This window comes from Macaca nemestrina, chromosome 10 (genome assembly GCF_043159975.1).
Source record: "Macaca nemestrina isolate mMacNem1 chromosome 10, mMacNem.hap1, whole genome shotgun sequence".
NCBI lineage: Eukaryota > Metazoa > Chordata > Mammalia > Primates > Cercopithecidae > Macaca > Macaca nemestrina.
Genome location: NC_092134.1, coordinates 64,415,569 through 64,424,563, shown reverse-complemented (window position 1 = coordinate 64,424,563; position 8,995 = coordinate 64,415,569).

The window sequence follows — 8,995 nt, the reverse complement described above, 5'->3', positions numbered from 1 at the left end:
TGTGTTGATTCTTGAAAAAGAAATCTTGTAAAACTTGTTTCCCAATTAGCCAATTAGGGTTAAAAATAAATTTTATAAAGTTTATATTCTTACTTTAGCTGTTAGGTTAAACTATATACATTTTTTGTTTGTTTGTTTGTTTGAGATGGAATCTTACTTTGTCGCCCAGGCTGGAGTGCAGGGCATTGGTCTCGGTTCACTGCAGCCTCCACCCCCTGGGTTCAAGAGATTCTCCTGCCTTATCCTCCAGAGCAGCTGGAGCTACAGGCATGTGCCACCACACCCAGCTAATTTTTGTGTTTTTAGCAGAGACAAGCTTTCCCCATGTTGGCCGGACTGGTCCCGAGCTCCTGACCTCAATTGATCTGCCTGCCTTGGCCTCCCAAAGTGCTGGGATTTTAGGCATGAGCCATCACGTTCAGCCAACTATATATATATATATATATATATATATATATATATATATATATATATATATATTTAACTAGCTTGATTAATATGAAAACGATCTAAATAATAAGTTACAAAAATAAATACTTTCAATTAATATATATAATTTTTATTTGTAAATTTAAAAATAAATTTTAAAAAACTTGAAATGCTTTCATCTATTTATATTTTACTAACTTTTAGGTTATAGGTGACTAACCTGAATATATCACATGTTGGAAAGCAGTTATATTGTCCATAATAGTATGAAATCTACATCATATGTGATTCAGTACTCTATTTGACCATACCATAGCTGGTCTATACCCTATTTAATGAGACAATGAACCAATGTCAGATTGGTACAAAAGTTTCTAAATGCTTATTCTCAATTTCTGTGCTTATTTCATGTGGTCTAGTAACAAGCCATCTGTGGACTGACTGGTCCCTAGACCACCTCATGAATTGCACTGCTCTGAAACCCAGGCCCAAGGCAAGGGCCCCTCTTTTGTGTGTCTCAGGGAGCACTGCTCCTGAATTATATGCTTTAATTATTGGCTACCTGCTAGATACATTTACATGGATAATGATAATAGTAAACTGTTATTAAAATCATAGAACTATCTGATACTGGGAGTTTAGCATGTGCCAGGAATATAACAATGAGAAAGAAAGAGGTTTCCAGCCTTACAAACCTTAAATTCTAGTGAGAAAAATAGGTATTTTAATTACTATGACATCTCTTTGAAATAGGTCTTGTTATCCACATTTTACAGATAGTTATAGAGGTTAATATGTCCAAGTTCTCAGAGCTAGCAAGTGGTGCATCAGAGACTCAAAACTAGGTCTTACTGGCCATAAACTCATGCTTTTCATCACTTTCCTATGTTGTGAAATCTCAAAATCTTGTTTTAAAAAACTAAACCTTGTTTTTTCTACCCAGTTCTCCAGAGCTCCCCATCACAACTAATGATGTTGTTGTCCTCCTTGTGTCTTATAGCAGAAACCCAGAAACCTCACAATGGTTCTGTCACCGCCTCAGAGTGCCTCTACCCGCCTCCCATATCCTTCCTGTCATCATTTCCAGGCCTGATTCAGACCAGGAAATATCAGGTAGTAGCCTTCATGTCATCTATCTCTCCCTCCTCCATTCTTCACACTAAACATGAGGCATAGTAAATTATTTCCCTTATTATAAACCCATACTTCATAAAGTGAAGCATTATAGGAAGATGAACTCTTATCAAGTAATCATGGTGCGCTACCAAAAATTTTGTATTTGAAAATTTGACCACAACTGTCTTCTTTAAAAAAAAAAAAAAAGTTCACTTTCACAGCATCTATTTCAATGTTGTAGTTAGTCTCAACTTGGAAGCAGTTGTGAAAATGTGGTACCTCAGAAGTTAAGTGATACAAGAGTGTGAACATCATTACTTCTCTGGCTGTGTCATGACCTTCATGCATGATAAAATTGTACTCGCTTTTCCTTTACCACATCAGTTTGTATGTTGATGATAATTTTTGTCTATTTGATTTAATTACAGAATGAAACCCTAACTATTAGTCTACAGCTATGCTATAATGTGGCAGACTGGCTAGGTGTTCACCATGCTGTTTCTATTTTCCTCCTGGATCCAGTGGACATTCTTCCAGGCAGGTGGGGCCACGTGGTTGAGTTCTGACCAAAAGGAGGCAGGTAGAAGTCAGGAAGGTGACCCATAAAACCTCTCCCAGAGTTCGCCATGTGATTTCCCTACTCCCATCTGCTGGGCAGAACTCAGAGATTCAACAGAGGACATTGAATATAAGAAGTTTGGATCCTTGAACGACAGTGGGGAGGACAGTCTAACCCCTCTCCAACCTACACTGAACTGTTCCATGAAATGATTGTGCATTAAACTTATGCTGTGTTCAACCGCTGATTGTTTGGGGTAAGAGCAGTAACTAATAATACATAAATAAGTAGATGAATAAAATGGATACATTAAATGCATAAAATGTTTACTTTTTTGTTTTTGTTTTGTTTTTGAGATGGAGTCTCACTCTTGTCACCCAGGCTGGAGTGCAGTGGTGCAATCTTGGCTCACTGCAACCTCCACCTTCCTGGGTTCAAGCGATTCTTCTGTCTCAGTCTCTCAAGTAGCTGGGACTACAGGCACCCACCACCACGCCGGGCTAATTTTTACACTTTTAGTAGAGACAAGGTTTCACCATGTTGGCCAGGCTGGTCAAAATGGTTACTTTCTCATGAAATCCGTCTGTGGCAAAACTCTAAATAGTAGAGTTTAGGTACTCTAAATAGTGACCTGGAGTTTCTAATAGCAACCCAGAGGACTTTCCTGTTTGGATTTATTCAGGCTCAGGTGACAGAGCTATAAATTTATGTAGCTAAATATTTAGCAGTGTTGACAAAACTGTTTCTAGTAATTAATGGCACATCTGGAATTAAACTCTCTTTTTCCTTATCCTTTATTCTATGTTTACAATCCCAGCAGATGATACACCTAGTCCAAATGGTCTTAAATAGAGGCCGGGCACAGTGGCTCACACCTGTAATCCTAGCACTTTGGGAGGCTGAGGCAGGCGGATCACCTGAGGTCAGAAGTTCCAGACCAGGCTGGCCAACATGGTGAAACTCCGTCTCTACTAAAAATACAAAAATTAGCCAGGTGGGGTAGTGTGCCCCTATAATCCCAGCTACTCAGGAGGCTGAGGCAGGAGAATCACTTGAGCCTAGGAGGAGTAGGTTGTAGTGAGCCAAGATTTCGAGATTGCCCACTGCACTCCAGCCTGGGCAGCAGAGCGAGACGCTGTCTCCAAAAACAACAACAACATCAAAAAACAAAAACAAAAAAGGTCTTAAATAATGCCCACTTAACTAACTTTTTAGTTATTTCCTTCATCTGCAATTGTGTTTTGTCTATTTGGGCTCCAACCTTTTCTATAAAATTGTATTCAATTCCACAGTCCTTTTCTTTATTATTTATTATCAGCATGATTTTATTTGTGACTAATTAGACTAATCCTCAAGGCAAGAAGAATTAAATAAAATGACATTTCTATCTTAGGAGACCCAAAGAAGTACAAGTTAGTTACAATTTTAATGGAGTTACAGATTTCCAATAATAAAGACAATTAGGTAATAATATGATTTAAACTCAAGGACATGGTCTAGGACACCCACACTTTTTGAAAATTATAGGACCTCATTATGGTCACTATTAATAGGACTTGGGCTTCATGTGACCCATTCGAATTAAGTAAAAGGACGGAATCTTGTGGTCTGGACAGGAGCTTTCTGTGTACAATTAAGAAGCTCAGTGCACTGGGTCAAAAACATCAACTATGGTTTGGGCTGACATTATTTTCTCATTGAAAAGATTTATTATTAAATAGAAAAACGATGAAATAAATAACACTCAAATTATTTATACTTTTATGTTAAGTTTAGAATAATCTGTGTTTTTCTGGTATTTTAAGTGCTTGCAGTATTTAAGAATTCGGCATTTTAAGGTATCTAGCAAGTTGTGATTCCAATTTAGAAAGAGTTAATTGGGTTAATTTAGACTTCAGAGGAATAAGATAATTTTACTTGGATTATAAGCAATAATGGAATAATTTAAAAACTTAAGTTTAACCATCTTTGTAAATTTAATTAGATGTACAAGAATTATATAAATATATAATAAAGTTCATTTGATAACCAAGGCAAAAAATATATTTATATTAAAATTAAAAGTACAATTTTAAATGCTTAAAAGATTATGCTGTAAAAGCTAAAATGTGATTATTGAACTCTTCTAGATTTGTATTAATAAATGCAGCAAGAAGATTCATAAGGTGACATCTTAAGAAAGAATAAAATGTTTTCAGTTGTCATTTAAAATGTAAAGGAATATAGAAAAGACCTGAGCAATCTTACAGGGCATGAAAGCCACCTCCAGGAACACCAAAAATCTCCCCTGAAAATTTTCTTCTTTCTTTTTTCCCCTATTGTCCTGTAGCCACCCCTGACACCAATATCTTCTTTTTCTTCTCCTAGCGCCAAAATGCTATGCATTGTAAAATAAAAAATTTAAATGTGATAATCTTTAAGCAATAATTTGTAAAATGTTATGTAAATTGAAAATGAGACATTTGCAGGAGAGGAAAATAAGGGGAAAAAGATTCTCAGTGGATTTATTACCACAGAACTGTATACTTAAAAATGGTAAAGATGAGGCCAGCTTGGGTTGCTCACGCCTGTAATCCCAGTACTTTGGGAGGCCAAGGTGGGTGCATCACCTGAGGTCAGGAGTTTGAGACCAGCTTGGCCAACATGGCGAAATCCTGTCTCTACTAAAAACACAAAAATTAGCTGGGTGTGGTGGCAGGCGCCTATAATCCCAGCTACTCGGGAGGTTCAGGCTGGGGAATCCTTGAACCCGGGAGGTAGAGGTTGCAGTGAGCTGAGATCTCACCACTGCACTCCAGCCTGGGCGACAGAGCGAGACTCCCTCTCAAAAAGAAAAAGAAAAAAAATGGTAAAGATAGTAAATTCCGTATGTGTATTTTACCTCAATAAAAAAAGGAAAAAGAAAAATAGTTTTAATGAAATGTTTGCTTTGTTCTGTCTTTCATGTGGTCACTTGCTGGACTTCTGGACATCGGTCTGCACAGGTACAGAAGCCCTCTCATGCCATAAAGGCAAAAGCAATAGCAATAACCTGTTAAAATAACACTAAAGCTGCAAAGAATTCACTCTTTTGCATGAGTGTGGCAGAGGAATAATAAATATGGATGAATAATTCTTTTTAGTCTCGGCATCCTTGAATTTGCTTGGTCCTTGAAGTAATCGCTTCCAGCATCCTTTACAAAATTCTTTTGAAAGTGACAGATGATAATCTTCCCCAACCCGAGCATCTTTGACATTGAAATGTGCAATGTGAGGTTTCTAATCAGTCTGTATGGGGTAGTGAAGCTCAAATGGTGCTCCACAAGCCCTCCAGGTACCGTAGGGACTCTGAGGCGACAGCCTGGGCCTCCTTCCTCCTTCAACCAGAGCAGCTTCACTTCTGTCTCTTTTACATACCAGGCTTCTTGTCAGATTTCATTTAAGAGCAGCTTTCATAGCTTTGCAGGTTCTGAAAACCACTGGGCCACAGTAGGCTTTTTCCAGAGCAGTGGGAACACGGTGCGAGGAATGTAAACTGCACAGTGGGATGATATTAACTTAGGGACCACTGGGCTGTTTTTTTTCTGAGAAATGTAAAGAACTTAACAAACACTGACTTGGGGAATTTACTAGCCCTTTAACTAAACTGTGGGGGTAACCACCCTAAATGATTTCGTTTGGAAATAAGATCGTTCTTGTTTGCTTGGATATTTGAAGACTCTTCTTGCTTATATTTGGAAACTTCCCTCATTTTATTTGGTACTGACGACGTAGCCTAGCCATGTGAGCCTGCGGGCTATTCAAGGTTGCCAGTGTGGCAGAACGAGTCTTTTTATACCTTCCTTCCTAGTGCTCAACAACTACTAAGGCTAAAGTAATAAGAGAGAGCTGTTTAAAATTTAACTGGAAACCAAGGAGACAACGACTCTTAGCATGATATGAAAATCCTAGCAGGAGGTTTTTTTGTGTTTGTGTTTTTTACTGTGTGCAAAAGCTTGGGTTGTTTTTTAGATGCTTTATTCTGTGGCCCTGCAATCAGACTGCCACAGGGGCCTCTGCGACTTTCCTGTTCCATTCACATTTCAAGATTTTTTTTTTTTTTTTGACGGAGTCTTGCTCTTGTCACCCAGGCTGGAGTGCAATGGCGTGATTTTGGCTCACTTCAACCTCCACCTCCTGGATTCAAGCGATTCTCCTGCCTCAGCCTCCTGAGTAGCTGGGATTACAGGTGCCCGCCACCACGCCTGGCTATTTTTTTTTTTTTTTTTGTATTTTTAGTAGAGACGGGGTTTCACCATGTTGGCCAGGCTGGTGTCGAACTCCTGACCTCAGGTGATCCACCCACCTCAGCCTCCCAAAGTGCTGGGATTACAGGTGTGAGCCACTGTGCCCAGCCCACTTTTCAAGGTTTTAAGGACCTTCCACCCTACTTGACCCATCCCTCATCCATCACAGGAGCTTGAATTGGCTGAGAATGACCAATACCAATGACCAATGACGGAGCCAGAGGTTGGGAGGCAACACAGGAAGTGGAATAGAAAGGGTTAGAGATAGCCGAGGGAATGTGTCTGGGGGGAAGAAGACATAAGGGAGAGGGGTGTCTGGGTAGTAGGTGGTGATCCAAGTCATGAGATTTCATTAAAAATCTCCAAAATCTCCAAAACCTTGTTTGCCTTAGTCGGAACACAGGGTTTGAGCCTTCAGTAAGGACCTGAGTGAGGGTTCTTCAGGATTCTAAGTGTGTGCTTGACTTACAGCTCTACAATAAAATTATATTTTAGAGAAGATTTGAACCATTATTTTAAGACATGGCAAAATGCAGGCACAATGCTCTCTCTAGATTGGATCACACTTTTTAAAAAAATCACAATGACATGGAAGTTTGAGGACACTAAGAGTCCAGTTGAAATGGTTTTATGGTCTCTTATTTTCTCCATGAAGTTCCATGGTAAGCAATATTCAATTTGCCCTTATCACTTTCAGTGCTGGTCTGAAAATGGAGCCTTTTACTTTGTCTGAATGACTCTGAGCCTTGAGCTGGCATTACCCACTAGACAGCACAATCCAATAGATCCTTCCATGATGAAAGAAATATTCCATATCTGCAGAATCCAATATGGTATCTACTAGCCACATACGGCTATGGAGCCCTAGAAATGTGGTCAACTGGAGAGCTGAATTTTTAATATTTTTAAATCGATTTAAATTTAAGTACCCTCACGTGGCTGGTAGGTAATGTCTACATTGTTGGGGGTGGAAAAGAGAGGGCATGCTCCTGCATTGCTGATTAGTCCAGCAGTTCTGGTGGGCTGCCTTTCCTCAGGTGGGGGGCGTCTGCTTGGTCATTTTATTGTATTTTCAAGGAATAAATTATAGGCCCTTTTTGACAATCACTCATAATTTTCCTATGTCGTTTGGGATGCTAAGGGGCAAGCTTCCACATATTTCTAATAGAAATGTTACACAGCAAACAGGCACAATCTTTAAGAAGACTTTGGGCAAAATAGAGCCTTTCTCTGGGAAGGGGCACCCAGAGAACTTTGAACCAATAGTCCAGTCTTTTAATTCTACCCACTTTCTATGAGAAGGAAAAACTCTTACCTAGTGATGTCAGAGGTCCCAGAGCCTGGGCGGTGGAAGTTCCTGAGCTCCTCTAGCGCTATTATCTTTCTCTGTAATGACAAGACACCTCATGCTGGAGAAAATGGTAACTCCCTCTGGTCAGCAATTTGACTCCATCCAAATCCAGTTATTAGTCCAACATAACTGTGATTTTGAACACTTATTTATTGGGCACCTCTTCTGTGCTAGGTGCAAGGGTTATCTCCTGCAATCTTTATAACAATGAAATCAATACTACTATTGCCCAATCATGTAACCAAGGAAACTGATGCTTAGCAAGGTTAAGTAGCTTGCTCAAGGTCAAGGTGAGTGGTAGAGCAAGCAGGTAAACCCGTGTGTGTCTGAGGCCACAGCCTATGCTCTAGTCACCAGGTAATCATTAATCTCTCTGGAATATCCACAGTTGGAAAGCAAGGACTTTGCAACTTGCTATTGAATGTGTTTCTTTTCTTTTCTTTTTTGAGACCGAGTCTTGCTCTGTCACCAGGCTGGAGTGCAGTGGCGGGATCTCGGCTCATTGCAACCTCCGCCTCCCAGGTTCAAGCAATTCTCCTACCTCAGCCTCCCAAGTAGCTGGGGCTACAGGCACGCACCAACATACCCAGCTAATTTTTGTGTTTTTAGTAGAAACGGGGTTTCACCATATTGGCCAGGATGGTCTCAATCTCTTGACCTCATGATCCACTCACCTTGGCCTCCCGAAGTGCTGGGATTACAGGCATGAGTCACCGCATCCGGCCGCCCCTGAATGTATTTCTGACCACCAGTCTGTTCAGTCATTACTATTCCTTCCCCCTTTCCTAAGCACCATGGGAAATGAAGCATAAAGCACCCAAAGACCAAGGAAAAGGCAACATTCAGGATCCAGTTCCAGAATGTCTGCCTCTTCCAGACTCACGCTCCCACCAGTTGGCCATGTATTCTCAGCTTGCATGCCTATGTCATCTGTCTCTCCTGACCCTGAAGAAAACTTCTATTCACTCCATGAGCACCTGCACCTGCACTGAGTCAACAGTGAGTGGCTGCTGTCTGCACCAAAATCCATTGCTCAATATTCTTTCTTCTCCATTCCAAATGGTTCCTCACTTCTGTGAAAGCCCACATGGTCTTACCATATGTCTGGTTGTCTTGGTAGTAAACACATTTTTAAAAACAAATATGTCAGCATCATTTTGTTTTCTTTCATTAGTGGTCTCATGTTACAGTCATAACAGGTTGCATAATGGTTACATCTAGTACAAAATATGCTATTGTCTTTTCTCTTTGAGGCTATTATCTAGTTATGTTGCT